Source organism: Saccopteryx leptura, chromosome 10 (assembly GCF_036850995.1).
Source record: "Saccopteryx leptura isolate mSacLep1 chromosome 10, mSacLep1_pri_phased_curated, whole genome shotgun sequence".
Classification (NCBI taxonomy): Eukaryota; Metazoa; Chordata; class Mammalia; order Chiroptera; family Emballonuridae; genus Saccopteryx; species Saccopteryx leptura.
The window spans coordinates 48,870,588-48,885,031 of NC_089512.1; the positions used below are offsets into that span (position 1 = coordinate 48,870,588).

The following is a 14,444-nucleotide window of genomic DNA, read 5'->3' on the forward strand; positions in this document are numbered from 1 at the left end:
GTTATAAAGTCTGCGGATTATTCTGATTTTGAGAGGTTATCTTCTTGCTTTTTCTTTTCTCTCCCTCTTCCTGGTCGGTGACTCTGTACCCCGGGTTCTGCCCCTTTGGCACGCTCAGGTAGAGGTTTGCAGTTGATAAGTCTCTATGGCGATGTCATGTATTGTGCTTCAGTCTCGTTGGCAGTCGAGGCTCATTAGCATTTATAGGCTCCGACAGTGAGAGAGTCCATGTTCCTGGAGCCTCTCTCCTAGTCTTTCCTTCCTCAATTAGTAGCCTGAGAATCCAGCTATGGGTTTGCTGCTGCCTCTGCCTGGATAGTAAGAAGCTCAAAGAGCTGGCAACTCCCCACTCTATTCCCACTCAGCACAGGGCTCTGGGTAAGGCTCAGTCAGTCAGAGCCGCTAGCATAATCAGCCGGGGCTTCCGCCTACTCAAAGTCCTCTGGCTCTGCCACTCTGTCCGGTAACACGGGCGGGCACCCACTCCCGGGGTGCTTGGAGGAAACTCTCGTTCACTATCTGCACGCGCAGACCAGGATGTTAGACCGGAAGTCTCGCCCTCTGAGTGAAACCCCCCGCCCGCACTGAAAAGTTCCAGTGTTGGAATCGGCTCTCACTCCGTCCCCGTGTGCGGCTTTTTCAAGGCGCTGGGGCGGCCTGTGACTCCGCCCTCGACCCACACAAAGGCCCCCAACTCTGCCCCTCCATGGGACAACACGGGCTCCCACTCCCGAGGTGCTGGGAGGAGTCTCCTGCCCACTCTCCGTGCGCGCAGACCAGGATGTGAGGCCGGAGACTTGCCCTCTGAGTGAAACCTCCCGCCCGCACTGAAAAGTTCCAGTGTTGGAATTAGCTCTCGCTCCCTCCCCGTGTGCGGCTCTCCCAGGGTGCTGGGGCAGCCCGGAGGCTTTCGGCCCACACAAAGGCCTCTGACTCTGCCTCTCTGTGGAGTAACACGGGCGCACCCTCCGGGGGCTTTGGAAGGAATCTCTCGCCCACTATGCGCCGACCAGGGGATCAGGTGAAATGGCTGCCCCGCTTGTCTTTCTTTGTCTGGGTTTGGCGCGAGTGTTAGCTGTATTGCCCGGGTTGTCACAGGAACAGTTTTTCCTCGGCTTGGATCTCCGAGCCACAGCCTGGTTCGGCCGTTTATGCTGCAGCCTGGATCTATTCACCCCCTTTGCCCGCCTTAGTTTCTATATTCTCAGTTTCCAGTGAAAATCGCCCTGTTTAGGTTAGTGAGGAAGGCGGAGCATTTCTTACTCCCTATTTCCTTCGGGGTTTGGTTATATATTTAGCCAATTTTTCGCTCGATCATACCTTTGGGTGTGTTGCGAAACATCTGGAGGCTCCAAGGATAGGTTTTTCTGTTTCTGGTTGAAGATCTTGTTGAGGTTTGGGGGAGATTTATCGGTATCGCTTCCTACCCCGCCATTATTCTGACGTCATCTCGCATTTCTTCTTTTCAAACAGTGCTATGGTGTTCTTGGGGTATATTCCTAAAAGTGGTATAGCTGAGTCAAAAGGCAGTTCGATTTTTAATTTTTTAAGGAATCTCCATATGGTTTTCAACATTGGCTGCACCAGTCTGCATTCCCACCAGCAGTGCAGGAGGGTTCCCTTTTTTCCACATCCTCGCGAGCACTTATTCTGTGTTGTTTTGTTGATGAGCGCCATTCTGACTGGTATGAGGTGATATCTCATTGTGGTTTTAATTTGCATTTCTCTAATGATTAGTGATGTTGAGCATTTTTTCATATGCCTATTGGCATTTGTATGTCCTCTTTGAAGAAGTGTCTATTCATTTCTTTTGCCCATTTTTTGATTGGATTGTTTGTCTTCCTGGTATTGAGTTTTACAAGTTCTTTGTAAATTTTGGTTATTAACCCCTTATCAGACATATTGTCAAATATATTCTCCCATTGTGTAGTTTGTCTTTTTATTCTGTTCTTATTGTCTTTAGCTGTGCAGAAGCTTTTTAGTTTGATATAGTCCCATTTGTTTGTTTATCCTTTATCTCACTTGCCCATGGAGATAAATCGGCAAATATATTGCTGCGAGAGATGTCAGAGAACTTACTGCCTATGATTTCTTCTAAGATGCTTGTTGTTTTACGGCTTACATTTAAATCTTATCCATTTTGAGTTTATTTTTGTGAATGGTGTAAGTTGGTGGTCTAGTTTCATCTTTTTGCAGGTAGCTGTCCAATTTTCCCAACACCATTTGTTGAAGAGGTGGTCTTTACTCCAATATATGCTCTTACCTCCTTTGTCAAATATCAGTTGTCCATAAAAGTGTGGGTTTATTTCTGGGTTCTCAGTTCTGTTCCTTTGATCTATATGTCTGTTCTTATGCCAGTACCAGGCTGTTTTGAGTACAATGGTCTTGTAGTATAACTTGATATCCAGAAGTGTGATACCTCCTACTTTATTCTTCCTTTTCAAGATTGCTGAGGCTATTCTGTTCTCTTTTGGTTCCATACATTTTTGGAATATGTGTTCTATATCTTTGAAGTAAGTCATTGGTATTTTAATCGGTATTGCATTGAATTTATAAATTGCTTTGGGTAATATAGACATTTTAATAATATTTATTCTTCCTAACCATGAGAATAGTATATGTTTCCACTTGTTTGTATCTTCCCTGATTTCTTTTATCAATGTTTTATAATTTTCCAAATACAAGTCTTTAATCTCCCTGGTTAAATTTATTCCTAGGAACTTTATTTTTTTGGTTACAATGGTGAAGGGGATTGCTTCCTTAATTTCTCTTTCTGACAGTTCATTGTTAGTGTATAAAAATGCCTCTGATTTCTGAGTATGAATTTTATATCCTGCCACCTTACTGAATTCATTTATTAGGTCTAGTAGTTTTTTGACTGATACTTTAGGGTTCTCTATATACAATATCATATCATCTGCAAATAATGATAGTTTTACTTCTTCTTTTCCAATTTGGATACCTTTTATTTCTTTTTCTTGTCTCATTGCTGTGGATAGGACTTCCAGAACTATGTTGAATAAGAGTGGTGAAAGAGGGCACCCTGCCTTGTTCCTTATCTTAAGGGGTTTGCTTTTAATTTTTGCCCATTGAGTATGATGTTAGCTGTGGGTTTGTCATAGATGGCCTTTATCATGTTGAGGTATGTTCCCTGTATTCCCACTTTGCTGAGAGTTTTAATCATGAATGAGTGCTGGATTTTATCAAATGCTTTTTCTGCATCTATTGAAATTATCATGTGGTTTTTATCCTTCCTTTTTTTTATGTGATGAATCACATTGTTTGATTTGTGAATATTGTACAAGCCTTGCCTCCCAAGAATAAATCCCACTTGATCATGGTGTATGATTTTTATTCATATATTTCTGGATCCGGTTTGCTAATATTTTGTTGAGGATTTTAGCATCTAAATTCATCAGGGATATTGGCCTATAATTTTTTTTCTTTGTGTTATCTTTGCCTGGTTTTGGAATCAGAATTATACTTGCCTCATAAAAGGAGTTTCGAAGTCTTCCTTCCTCTTGAATTTTTTGAAATAGCTTGAGAAGGATAGGAGTTAGTTCTTCTTTGAATATTTGGTAGAATTCACTTGTGAAGCCATCAGGCCCAGGACTTTTCTGTTTGGGGAGTTTTTTGTTTTTTGTTTTATGTATTTTTCTGAAGCTGGAAATGGGGATAGACAGTCAGACAGACTCCCGCATGCGCCCAACCAGGATCCACCCGGCACGCCCACCAGGGGGCGACGCTCTGCCCACCAGGGGGCGACGCTCTGCCCACCAGGGGGCGATGCTCTGCCCCTCCCTGGCGTCGCTCTGTAATGACCAGAGCCGCTCTAGCGCCTGGGGCAGAGGCCAAGGAGCCATCCCCAGTGCCTGGGCCATCTTTGCTTCAATGGAGCCTCGCTGCGGGAGGGGAAGAGAGAGACAGAGAGGAAGGAGAGGGGGAGGGGTGGAGAAGCAGATGGGCCCCTCTCCTGTGTGCCCTGGCCGGGAATTGAACCCGGGACTTCCGCATACCAGGCCGACGCTCTACCACTGAGCCAACCGGCCAGGGCGGGGAGTTTTTGATAACTGTTTAAATCTCATTTGTTGTAATTGGTCTGTTCAGGTTTTTTGATTCTTCCAGATTAATTTTTGGAAGATTACATGTTTCTAGGAATCTGTCCATTTCATCTAGGTTGTCTAGTTTTTTGGCGTACAGTTTTTCATAGTATTTTCTTACAATATTTTGTATTTCTATTGTGTCAGTTATTTCTCTACTCTCATTTCTAATTTTATTTATTTGAGTGCTCTTTCTTTTTTTCTTGGTGAGTCTGGTTAAAGGTTCATCGATCTTGTTTACCTTTTCAAAGAACCTGCTCCTGGTTTCATTGATCCCCCGTATTATTTCTTTAGCCTTTATATCATTTATTTCTGCTCTGATCTTTATTATTTACTTCCTTCTACTACCTCTGGGCTTTACTTGTTGTTCTTTTTTTAGTTATTTTAGATGCAGGGCCAAGTTGTGTATTTGAGCTTTTTCTAGCTTCTTGAGGTATGCCTGTAGTGCTATGAACTTCCCTCTCAGGACTGCTTTTGCTGTGTCCCATAAATTTTGAGTTGATGTATGCTCGTTATCCTTTGCTTCTAGGAATTTTTTTATTTCTTCTTTGACCTCATTGTTAACCCATTTGTTATTTAATAACATGCTATTTAGTTTCCAAGTGTTTGAGTATTTTTCAGTGTTTCTGTTGTGGTTTATTTCTAGTTTCATGCTATTGTGATCAGAGAAAGTGCTCGATATGATTTTAATCTTCTTAAATTTGTTGAGACCGCTTTTGTGCCCTAACATGTGGTCTATCCTAGAGAATGTACCATGAGTACCTGAAAAGAATGTATATTTTGCTGCTTTAGAGTGTAAGGTTCTGAACATATCTATTAAATCGAGTTGATCTAGTATGTCCTTTAAGTCTGCTGTTTCTTTGTTAATTTTCTTTCTTGAGGATCTATCTAGTGATGTTAGTGGGGTATTGAAATTCCCTACTATTATAGTATTGCTGTTGATCTCACCCTTTAAATCCATCAAAGTCTGCTTTATATATATATTTAGGTGCTCCTGTATTAGCTGCATAGATATTTATAATGGTTATATCTTCCTGTTGGATTGCTCCCTTTATCATTATGTAGTGACCTTTTTTATCTCTTACCATAGCCTTTGTTTTAAAGTCCATTTTGTCTGATATAAGTATTGCTACCCCAGCTTTTTTTTATTTTCATTTGCATGAAATATTTTTTCCATCCTTTTATCTTCAGTCTGTGTGCATCTTTTGTTTTAAGGTGTGTCTCTTGTAGACAGCATATGTATAGGTCCTATTTTCTTATCCATGCAGCTACCCTATGTCTTTTGATTGGATCATTTAATCCATTTACATTTAAGGTTATTATTGATTTGTAGTTGTTTATTGCCATTTATTCTTTAAAACTGTATTTCTCTTTTCCTATATATTCTTTTTCTCCTTTCATCTGTTTACAATAGGCCACTTAGCATTTCTTGCAGCCTTGGTTTGGTTGTAGTGAATTCCTTGAGGTTTTGTTGTTGTTTTTTTGTCTGGAAAGCTTTTTATTTCTCCTTCAATTTTAAATGTAAGTCTTGCTGGATAAAGTAGTCTTTGTTGTAGGCTCTTGTACTGCATTACTTTGAATATTTCTTGCCATTCCCTTCTGGCCTCAAGCGTTTTTGTTTAGAAGTCGGAAGTCATCCTTATGGGGACTCCTTTGTAGGTGATAGTCTTTTTTTCTCTAGCAGCTTTTAATATATTTTCTCTTTATCACTTAGCTTTGGTATTTTAATTATGACGTGTCTTGGTGTAGATTTCTTTGGGTTTCTCTTTAACGAAGTTCTCTGTCCTCCTTGAACTTGTGAGACGTTTTCCTGCCTTAATTGAGGGAAGTTTTCAGCTATGATATGTTTGAACAAAGTCTCTATCCCTTCTTCTTTCTCTTCTTCAGGAACCCTTTTGATGCAGATGTTATTTCTCTTTATGTTGTCACAGAGCTCTCTTAGAATTTCCTCAGACTTTTTGAGTCTCTTTTCTTTTTTCTGCTCTGCTTCCATGCCTTTATTTATCTTGTCCTCTAACTTGCTGATTCAATTCTCAGCTTCATCTATCCTGCTTTTAATTCCTTCTGTTGTGTTCTTTATTTCTGATATTGTATTTGTCATTTCTGACTGATTCTTTTTAATTATTTCAATGTCCTTTTTTATATTTGCTATCTCTTTTTATTTTTTTTCAGAGAGAGAGAGGGATAGACAGGGACAGACAGACAGGAACAGAGAGAGATGAGAAGCATCAATCATTAGTTTTTCATTGCGCATTGCAACACCTTAGTTGTTCATTGATTGCTTTCTCATATGTGCCTTGACCGCAGGCCTTCAGCAGACCGAGTAACCCCTTGCTGGAGCCAGCAACCTTGAGTTCAAGCTGGTGGGCTTTTTGCTCAAACCAGATGAGCCCGCGCTTAATCTGGCGACTTCGGGGTCTCGAACCTGGGTCCTCTGCATCCCAGTCCAAGGCTCTATCCACTGCGCCACTGCCTGGGCAGGCTTGCTATCTCTTTATTTAGGTGTTCGTAATGACCATCTATTGTTCTAATATCTTTGAGCATCCTGACAATTGTTATTTTAAACTGTGCGTCTGGTAATTTGGTTATGTCTGACTCATTCAGGTCCTTTTCTGGGGATTTCTCTTGATTCATTTGTGTTGCATTTCTCTGCCTTCTCATCTTGTCTGTGTAAAAGAAGGTTTTGGCAACTGGAGTCCACTGGGTGTGGCCTCTGTGTTCCCTACTTGTGGTCTGTCTGCAGGCCCGCCACCCCCTCTGCTGTTGCTGCCTTGGGTGTTCAGTTATGGGCGTTGCCAGTGCCTCCCCACTGGGGCTGTTGCTGTGGTTTCTGCCTCTCCTTCACGAGAGTGGCTGTTATCATGTGCTCGGGTGTACAAGCCTCAGTGGCTTTGGCCTTTGCCCTGCCCCCGCGGGTGGCGTTATGCTCAGTACTGAGGAGAGTGGCGAGCACCTTTGCTCAGTTGCAGGTCTCTGCCTGATTCTGGTATTTCACCCACCCTTGCAGGAGGAGCATGCTCGTGGGACAGCTGTAAGCCTTGGCTCCACAGGCTGGGCAGGAGTGCATGTCCACGCTCAGTAGCGGGACTCCGCTTGTTCTGGGCTTTTGGCTCCACCCCCGCAGGAGGAGCCGGCTCCTAAGTCAGGACACAAGCCTTAGTTTCGTGAGCAGGGCAAGGCTGTGCTCCTGCGCCCTTGCTCCAGGGCAGGTCTCCGCCCCTTCCGGGGCTCCTGCCCTTCCCCTGCAGGCTGGATTGCAGGTGGTCAGCAGCTGGGCTTGACCACTTTTGCATATCTCCTCCTCCCCAGCCGGGCAAGACTGAGCTCACACCTGGGCCTCAGTGGTATCCAGCCAGCTTCCCGCCACCGCCTACCCTCGGGCGAGCCCTCAGCCATGTGGGTGGGGCGCTGCAGCTCAGACCCTAACACTCACTACTGTAGTCCCCAAAGCTCCCTCCTTCTAAGCAATTCTGCTCTGAGTGCCGCAGGAGAGCTTGTTTGACTGGTTTCCTGCTTCCCTTTGCTGGTATTGCTGTTTCCAGGGGAAATATTCACTTCAGATTTGGGGAGTGACTCGTCCCAGAGGTTAGGGTGGCTGTCTCTCAAAAGGTTTCTCCCTATGCCTCCTAGATTACACTCTCTTCCTTCTACTCTGGTCCTCTCCTCTCTCCTCATCCCCCAGAGCCCCAGGTGAGGGGTTGTGAGAGAGGTTTTCTGCGTGGTCCCTTTAAGAAGAATCCTGGGTCTGTGAAATCAGTCTCTTTCTCACAAACAGTATCCTGTCTTGTTTCCAGCTAAATACTGTCCATACACCTCTTCTAGGCTCTGGGACTTCAGACTGGGACTTTGTTCCTGGGACTCAGGACCCTCCCCTCTCTGCTAAACTCACTTCCCCCCACGCGAGTCTCTCCCGGCTGCCGTTCGCTCCAGGGAGCTGGGCAGCCTTCTCCGCATTTCCGCTTTTCCTACCAGTCTCAGTGTGCCTTTTTCAGTGTTCCTTGGTTGAAGAGTCCTCATAGTTTAGTCCAAAGTTGGTTTTACTAGATGATGGTTCTTAAAATTAGTTTGTAATCAGCCCTGGCCAGTTGGCTCGGTGGTAGAGTGTCGGCCTGGCATGCAGGAGGCCCAGGTTCAATTTCCGGCCAGGGCACACAGGAGAAGCATCCATCTGCTTCCCCACCCCTCCCCCTCTCCTTCCTCTTTGTCTCTCTCTTCCCCTCCCACAGCCAAGGCTCCATTGGAACAAAGTTGGCCCGGACACTAAGGATGGCTCCATGGCCTCTGCCTCAGACGCTATAATGACTCTGGTTGCAACAGAGCGATGCCCCAGATGGGCAGAGCATCCCCCCCTGGTGGGCATGCCGGGTGGATCTCAGTCAGGCGCATGTGGGAGTCTGTCTGACTGCCTCCCCATTTCCAACTTCAGAAAAATACAAAAAAAAAAAAGAAATTAGTTTGTAATCCACTTTGGTTCTGGGAGGTGGAGGTTGGTACGTCCGCCTACTCCGTCGCTATCTTGTCTCCCCTTCATCTCTGTTTTTAAAGTTTCAATTTCCTTGTGAGGTATTCATTTTGTTCATTACTTTGTTTTCTGAGCTCATTAAGTTGCCTATTGGTATCTTCTCGCATTTCATTGAGTATTTTCAGAACTTTAAGTTTGAATTCTCTATTATTTAACTCCAAGGCTTCCATGTACTTGAGATTTTTTTTTTCAGGAGATTTTTCATTTTCTTTCTGTAATACGTCTCTGTCTTGTGTAGCCATGGTATTTGATTTCTTCTTCCTTGATGGCATTTGAGAGTGGTATAGTTAAGAATCCTAACCAAAAAAAACCCCTGAAGACATTGGAATATTTTAAAAATATAACAATCAAAATTATAAAAATTTATAAAATTACAAGAACAACCATAGTAAAAAAGATCAAAAGCAAAGAAAAAAATAAAAACAAAATACCCACAAACAATAATGAAAATATAAAAATTTTTAAAAATGAAAGAGGAAAAGGAATAAGAAGGAAGAAAAGGAAAAAGGGGGAAAAGGGAAAAATAATTTTTGGTTTTGAGAGGTTTCTTCCAGTAGTTGTCGCTGTATTACAACTTTTAGCTCTATGAAATTCCTGGGCTGTTCACTGAGATGTTGCTGTCACAATGATGTAGGCAGGCCACAGTTGGGTTGATGGGTGGAGCGTGTTATAAGGGCTTTATGGCTCTAACAGTGGTAGTTTCAGGCTTCCAGGCACTCCTTCCCACGTCTCAACAGACCGGTGGACTGGACATGGAGCACCTCCTTTCTTCAGGGAAGAGAGTGGCTCTGGAGATCTAGCTGTGAGGTTTGTCTCTTCCACTCTCCGTATTGTGAGGTGAGGGAGGCAGAATCTGGAAGGCTGGGGGCTGCACTTTAGCTTTATCTGTCTCTGCTGAGTGCAGGCTGCAGGCAGACCATGGGAACACTGGCTGTGACCTTGTGCTCTGGCTGCTTTGGTTTACCTCCCCCTCTGCCCCTCTGTCTCACCACTCCTTTGGCAGAAGGAGACCCAGCCACTCCTAGTTCCCTTCTCTATACCCCTCAGACAAAATCCAGAGAGCCCAAGCATCTTTCATTCTCATAGTCCAGCAGAGAAAAAGAACCCAGTCACTCTGGGTTTGTCTCCTCTCCTCTCCAAAGCCCACTGTGAGTGCATTTTATCTTCCGCCCCCCTTTCACCCTATCCCACCTTTAATCCATTCAGTGTGTGAATCTTTTAGGCGCACCTGCAAGCCCAGCTGAGGTTCCTTCACTGCATTGTAGTTGTTCAATTTGTTGAAATTTCAAGGGGAGAGGTCAGGAGTATCTCTCACGCTGCCATTACTCTGATGTCATTCTCCCTAGGAATTTTAAATCATAACTTCATTTCATCTAGTTTCTAGTGATTCATTTAAAAGTCTAATAACAAGCCCTGGCTGGGTGGCTCAGTGGATAGAGTGTTATCCTGGCATTCCAAAGACATAGGTTCAATCCCTGTGAGAAGCAACCAGTGAGTGCACAACTAATTGGAACAACTAAGTGTAACAATGAGTATCTGATGTTTCTTTTTTTCTACTTCTCTTTCTTATTCTCTCTCTCAATTCAATGTAAAAAAAATTTTAATGTCTAATGATATCAGATTTTCTATCTTTGGAAGTGACTTTTTTTTTCTCTCTCTCTCTCTCTCTGACATTGTTTAGGATCTTTTCCTTTTTCCAGTACCTTTATATTTCATGATTTGCCTTGTCTTTGTATATCTTTGTTTTTCATTTATTATTCTGGTATTTCATGAACCTTTTCAGTCTGGAATTTGCAACCTTCAATTCTAGGAGATTTTCTTTTATTATTTCTGTAATAATTTTTATTTATTCATTTTGGAGAGGGGAGAAAGAGAGAGAGAGTGAAGAGAGAGAGAGAAGGAGGGGAGGAGCAGGAAGCATCAACTCCCATATGTTCCTTGACCAGGCAAGCCCAGGGATTTGAACTGGCAACCTCAGAGTTCCAGTTCAATGCTTTATCCACTGCACATACCACAGGTCAAGCTGTAATTATTTCTTCATATCCACTTTTTTAGTTTATTCTTTCTGAAATTCCTCTTAGTTGGTTATTGATCTGCCGGATTCGATCTCTTTTTCTTCCCTTTCCTCTTGTTTCCTTAGGGTTTTTTTCTGCTTTCTAGAAGAATTTTTCAAATTGATCATCTAATACTTCTATTGATATGTTAATTACCTCTGAATTTTCTTCTTTATCACATTCTTTTTTTTTATTTATTCATTTTAGAGAGGAGAGGAAGGGACAGAGAGAGAGAGAAAGAGAAGAGGGAGGAGCTAGAAGCATCAACTCCCATATGTGCCTTGACCAGGCAAGCCCAGGTTTTTTGTTTTTTTTTTTTTGTTTGTTTGTTTTTACAGAGACAGAGATTCAGAGGGAGGGATAGACAGGGACAGACAGACAGGAACGGAGAGATGAGAAGCATCAATCATTAGTTTTTCGTTGCACGTTGTGACACCTTAGTTGTTCATTGCTTGCTTTCTCATATGTGCCTTGACCGTGAGCCTTCAGCAGACCGAGTAACCCCTTGCTTGAGCCAGCGACCTTGGGTCCAAGCTTGTGAGCTTTGCTCAAACGATATGAGCTTGCACTCAAGCTGGCGACCCCGGGGTCTCGAACCTGGGTCCTCTGCATCCCAATCCGACGCTCTATCCACTGCGCCACCGCCTGGTCAGGCTTTATCACATTCTTTTGTTTTGTAAATATCTTTCCTTATTTCTTTAATGATTTTTATTATAATTTTGGATTTTTTTTCTTGCTCTCTATATTGTGTCTTTTTCTTTTTGTTCCTTTTTCTGTTGATTCACTCACATGTGTTAGTGAATTGGCCTTTTTCAAATGTTTGTATGTCCTTTGTGGCCTGTTTTTAAAGAGCAATACACTTTTAAAAGTACAGAGAGAAAGTTCTTTGTGATGTACCGTGGTACCTTGACACATGAGCACTTTAAATCACAAGCAATTTGAGAGACGAGCAGTCACTCATGGGATTTTTTGCTTTAAGTCACTAGCAGATATTTGAATCACAAGCTTCTGCCACCCTCCACTAGATGGCCTGCTGAACGTTCTGAAAGGGAGGAAGAAACAAATTTCCATGGAAAGGTTTTTGTTGAAACGGTCTCTAAGTGAAGACGAGGAAAGTGTGGTGAAAAAGCCAAAAGTCAGTGAAGAAAATGATGATTAAACAAAGTAAAAAAATAACAATTAAGTTTAGTGATAAAGTTATATATCATACTAGTGTGTAAGTTCAATTTTGCAATTAAATGCAGCATTAAGTGTGTAAAGAGTAAATTATGTTAACCGATAATGCACGAAATGAATACTACCTCTGCCAGTCTCCTACCCCTCCACTTGCATCTTTGCCTGACCTTAAAGGTAAATATACTTCATAAACCAGTTTATTTCTTTACATTCTCTCTTATTATGTATATATATGTATTATTATTTTTTTTTTGTATTTTTCTGAAACTGGAAACGGGGAGAGACAGTCAGACAGACTCCTGCATGCGCCCGACCGGGATCCACCCGGCACGCCCACCAGGGGCGATGCTCTGCCCACCAGGGGGCGATGCTCTGCCCCTCCAGGGTGTCGCTCTGTCGCGACCAGAGCCACTCTAGCACCTGGGGCAGAGGCCAAGGAGCCATCCCCAGCGCCCAGGCCATCTTTGTTCCAATGGAGCCTCGGCTGCGGGAGGGGAAGAGAGAGACAGAGAGGAAGGAGAGGGGGAGGGGTGGAGAAGCAGATGGGCGCTTCTCCTGTGTGCCCTGGCCGGGAATCGAACCCGGAACTTCTGCACGCCAGGCCGACACTCTACCACTGAGCCAACCGGCCAGGGCCATATATGTATTATTTATATAGTACATTTTCTTACTTAAAAGCATATAAAATAAAAATTTGTGTGGTTTTTGGGGGCTGAAATAGATTAATTGCATTCCCATTAATTTGAATGGGGAAATTCAATTTGACACACAAGCAAATTGAGTCACAAGCTCAGCCTTGAAATGAATTAAACTCATGTGTCAAGGTACCACTGTATAGAGCAGGGGTCCCCAAACTATGGCCCGCGGGCCACATGCAGCCCCCTGAGGCCATTTATCCGGCCCCCGCCGCACTTCTGGAAGGGCACCTCTTTCATTGGTGGTCAGTGAAAGGAGCATAGTTCCCATTGAAATATTGGTCAGTTTGTTGATTTAAATTTACTTGTTCTTTATTTTAAATATTATATTTGTTCCCGTTTTGTTTTTTTACTTTAAAATAAGATGTGCAGTGTGCATAGGAATTTGTCGATAGTTTTTTTTTATAGTCCGGCCCTCCAGCGGTCTGAGGGACAGTGAACTGGCCCCTTGTGTAAAAAATTTGGGGACCCCTGGTGTAGAGCTTTTTGGCTGATGGGCTTCCCTATAGGGTTACGGGGCAAGGATTTGGCTGTTTTATTGGAGGATCCAAATTATCAGTATCTGTAGACTTCGTTTAGTGAGACATTATCTACTTTCTGATTAGGATAGGGGAGACTAATGTGCCTAGCTGCCAACTTTCTAGAGCCCAAGCCAGGGAAAAGGGCTGGAAATTTCCTTTAACTATGAAGATAAACTTTTCTAATTTCCTCATTACAGCTTATATACAAGCCTGTATGATCTAGGTTTTAATTGGTTTATCTTGGGGAAACTATTCCACCTGCCCCCCCCCTCGCCGTGAGAAGTGGGGAGGCAGACAGACAGACTTCGCATGCCCACTAGGGGGCGATTCTCTGCCCTTCTGTGGTGTTGCTCTGTTGCAACCAGAGCCATTCTAGCGCCTGAGGCTGAGGCCATGGAGCCATCCTCAGCATCCAGGCCAACTTTGTTCCAATGGATCCTTGGCTGCAGGAGAGGAAGAAAGAGATAGAGAGAAAGGAGAGAGGGAAGGGTGGAGAAGCAGATGGGCGCTTCTCCTGTGTGCTGTGACCAGGAATCAAACCCGGGACTTCCACATGTCAGGCCGACGCTCTACTGCTGAGCCACTGGCCAGGGCTATCTTGGGGAAACTTTCACAAGGATAAGATTAGTAGGCTGAGCTATGTTCCAGCACTATATCTGGTCTTGAGGCTACAACTGATACCCATCTTCTCTCTCTGCAATTACCCATTCTAAGTTCCTCTCATTCTCATCTAGCACTTCTGCTTGTCTATATGAGGTGTCCCACACCCTCATCCTTAAGGAGTCTAAGACTCTGGTCACATGCCCATCTCAGGCTGTGACTACTGCACTTGTTTATTTACCATCAAAATTGGGCAAGGATTACTAAGGCATTTGTATCAGTAGCCCTTCCTCCTGATGATGATCAGGGTCAGTTCCTCCTGCCAGTATGGTATGACTCATTCCTTTGTCTGCTAGACTTTTTTTTTTTGCAAGACAGAGAGAGGAACAGATAAGGACAGATAGACAGGAAGGGAGAGAGATGAGAAGCATCAATTCCTCATTGCGGCACCTTAGTTGTTCTTTGATTGCTTTCTCATGTGTGCCTTGACTGTGGGGCTACAGCAGAGCGAGTGTCCCCTTGCTCAAGCCAGCAACCTTGGGCTCAAGCCAGTGACCTTGTTCTTCAAGCCAGCAACCTTTGGGCTCAGGCCAGCAACCATCGGGTCATGTCTATGCCCCAGGCTCAAGCCATTAACCCCGCACTCAAGCCGGCGACCTCAGGTTTTGAACCTGGATCCTCTGCGTCCCAGTCTGATGCTCTATCCACTGTGCCGCTGCCTGGTCAGGTTCTGCTGGACTTTTGACACAGGATTCTAAAGTAATTGGTGGCAGTCA

General features: G+C 43.8%; 1 protein-coding gene and 1 non-coding gene across 7 annotated transcripts in view; one reads left to right on the plus strand and one right to left on the minus strand.

Moving 5' to 3' along the window:
- The window catches only part of TAMM41 (TAM41 mitochondrial translocator assembly and maintenance homolog), an 85,469-nt gene that overhangs the window by 49,386 nt on the left and 21,639 nt on the right, over positions 1 to 14,444 (plus strand). The window lies entirely within an intron of this gene.
- TRNAT-GGU (transfer RNA threonine (anticodon GGU)) lies at positions 3,979 to 4,054 on the minus strand. Its single transcript has one exon. It is a non-coding gene; the product is annotated as a tRNA-Thr (tRNA).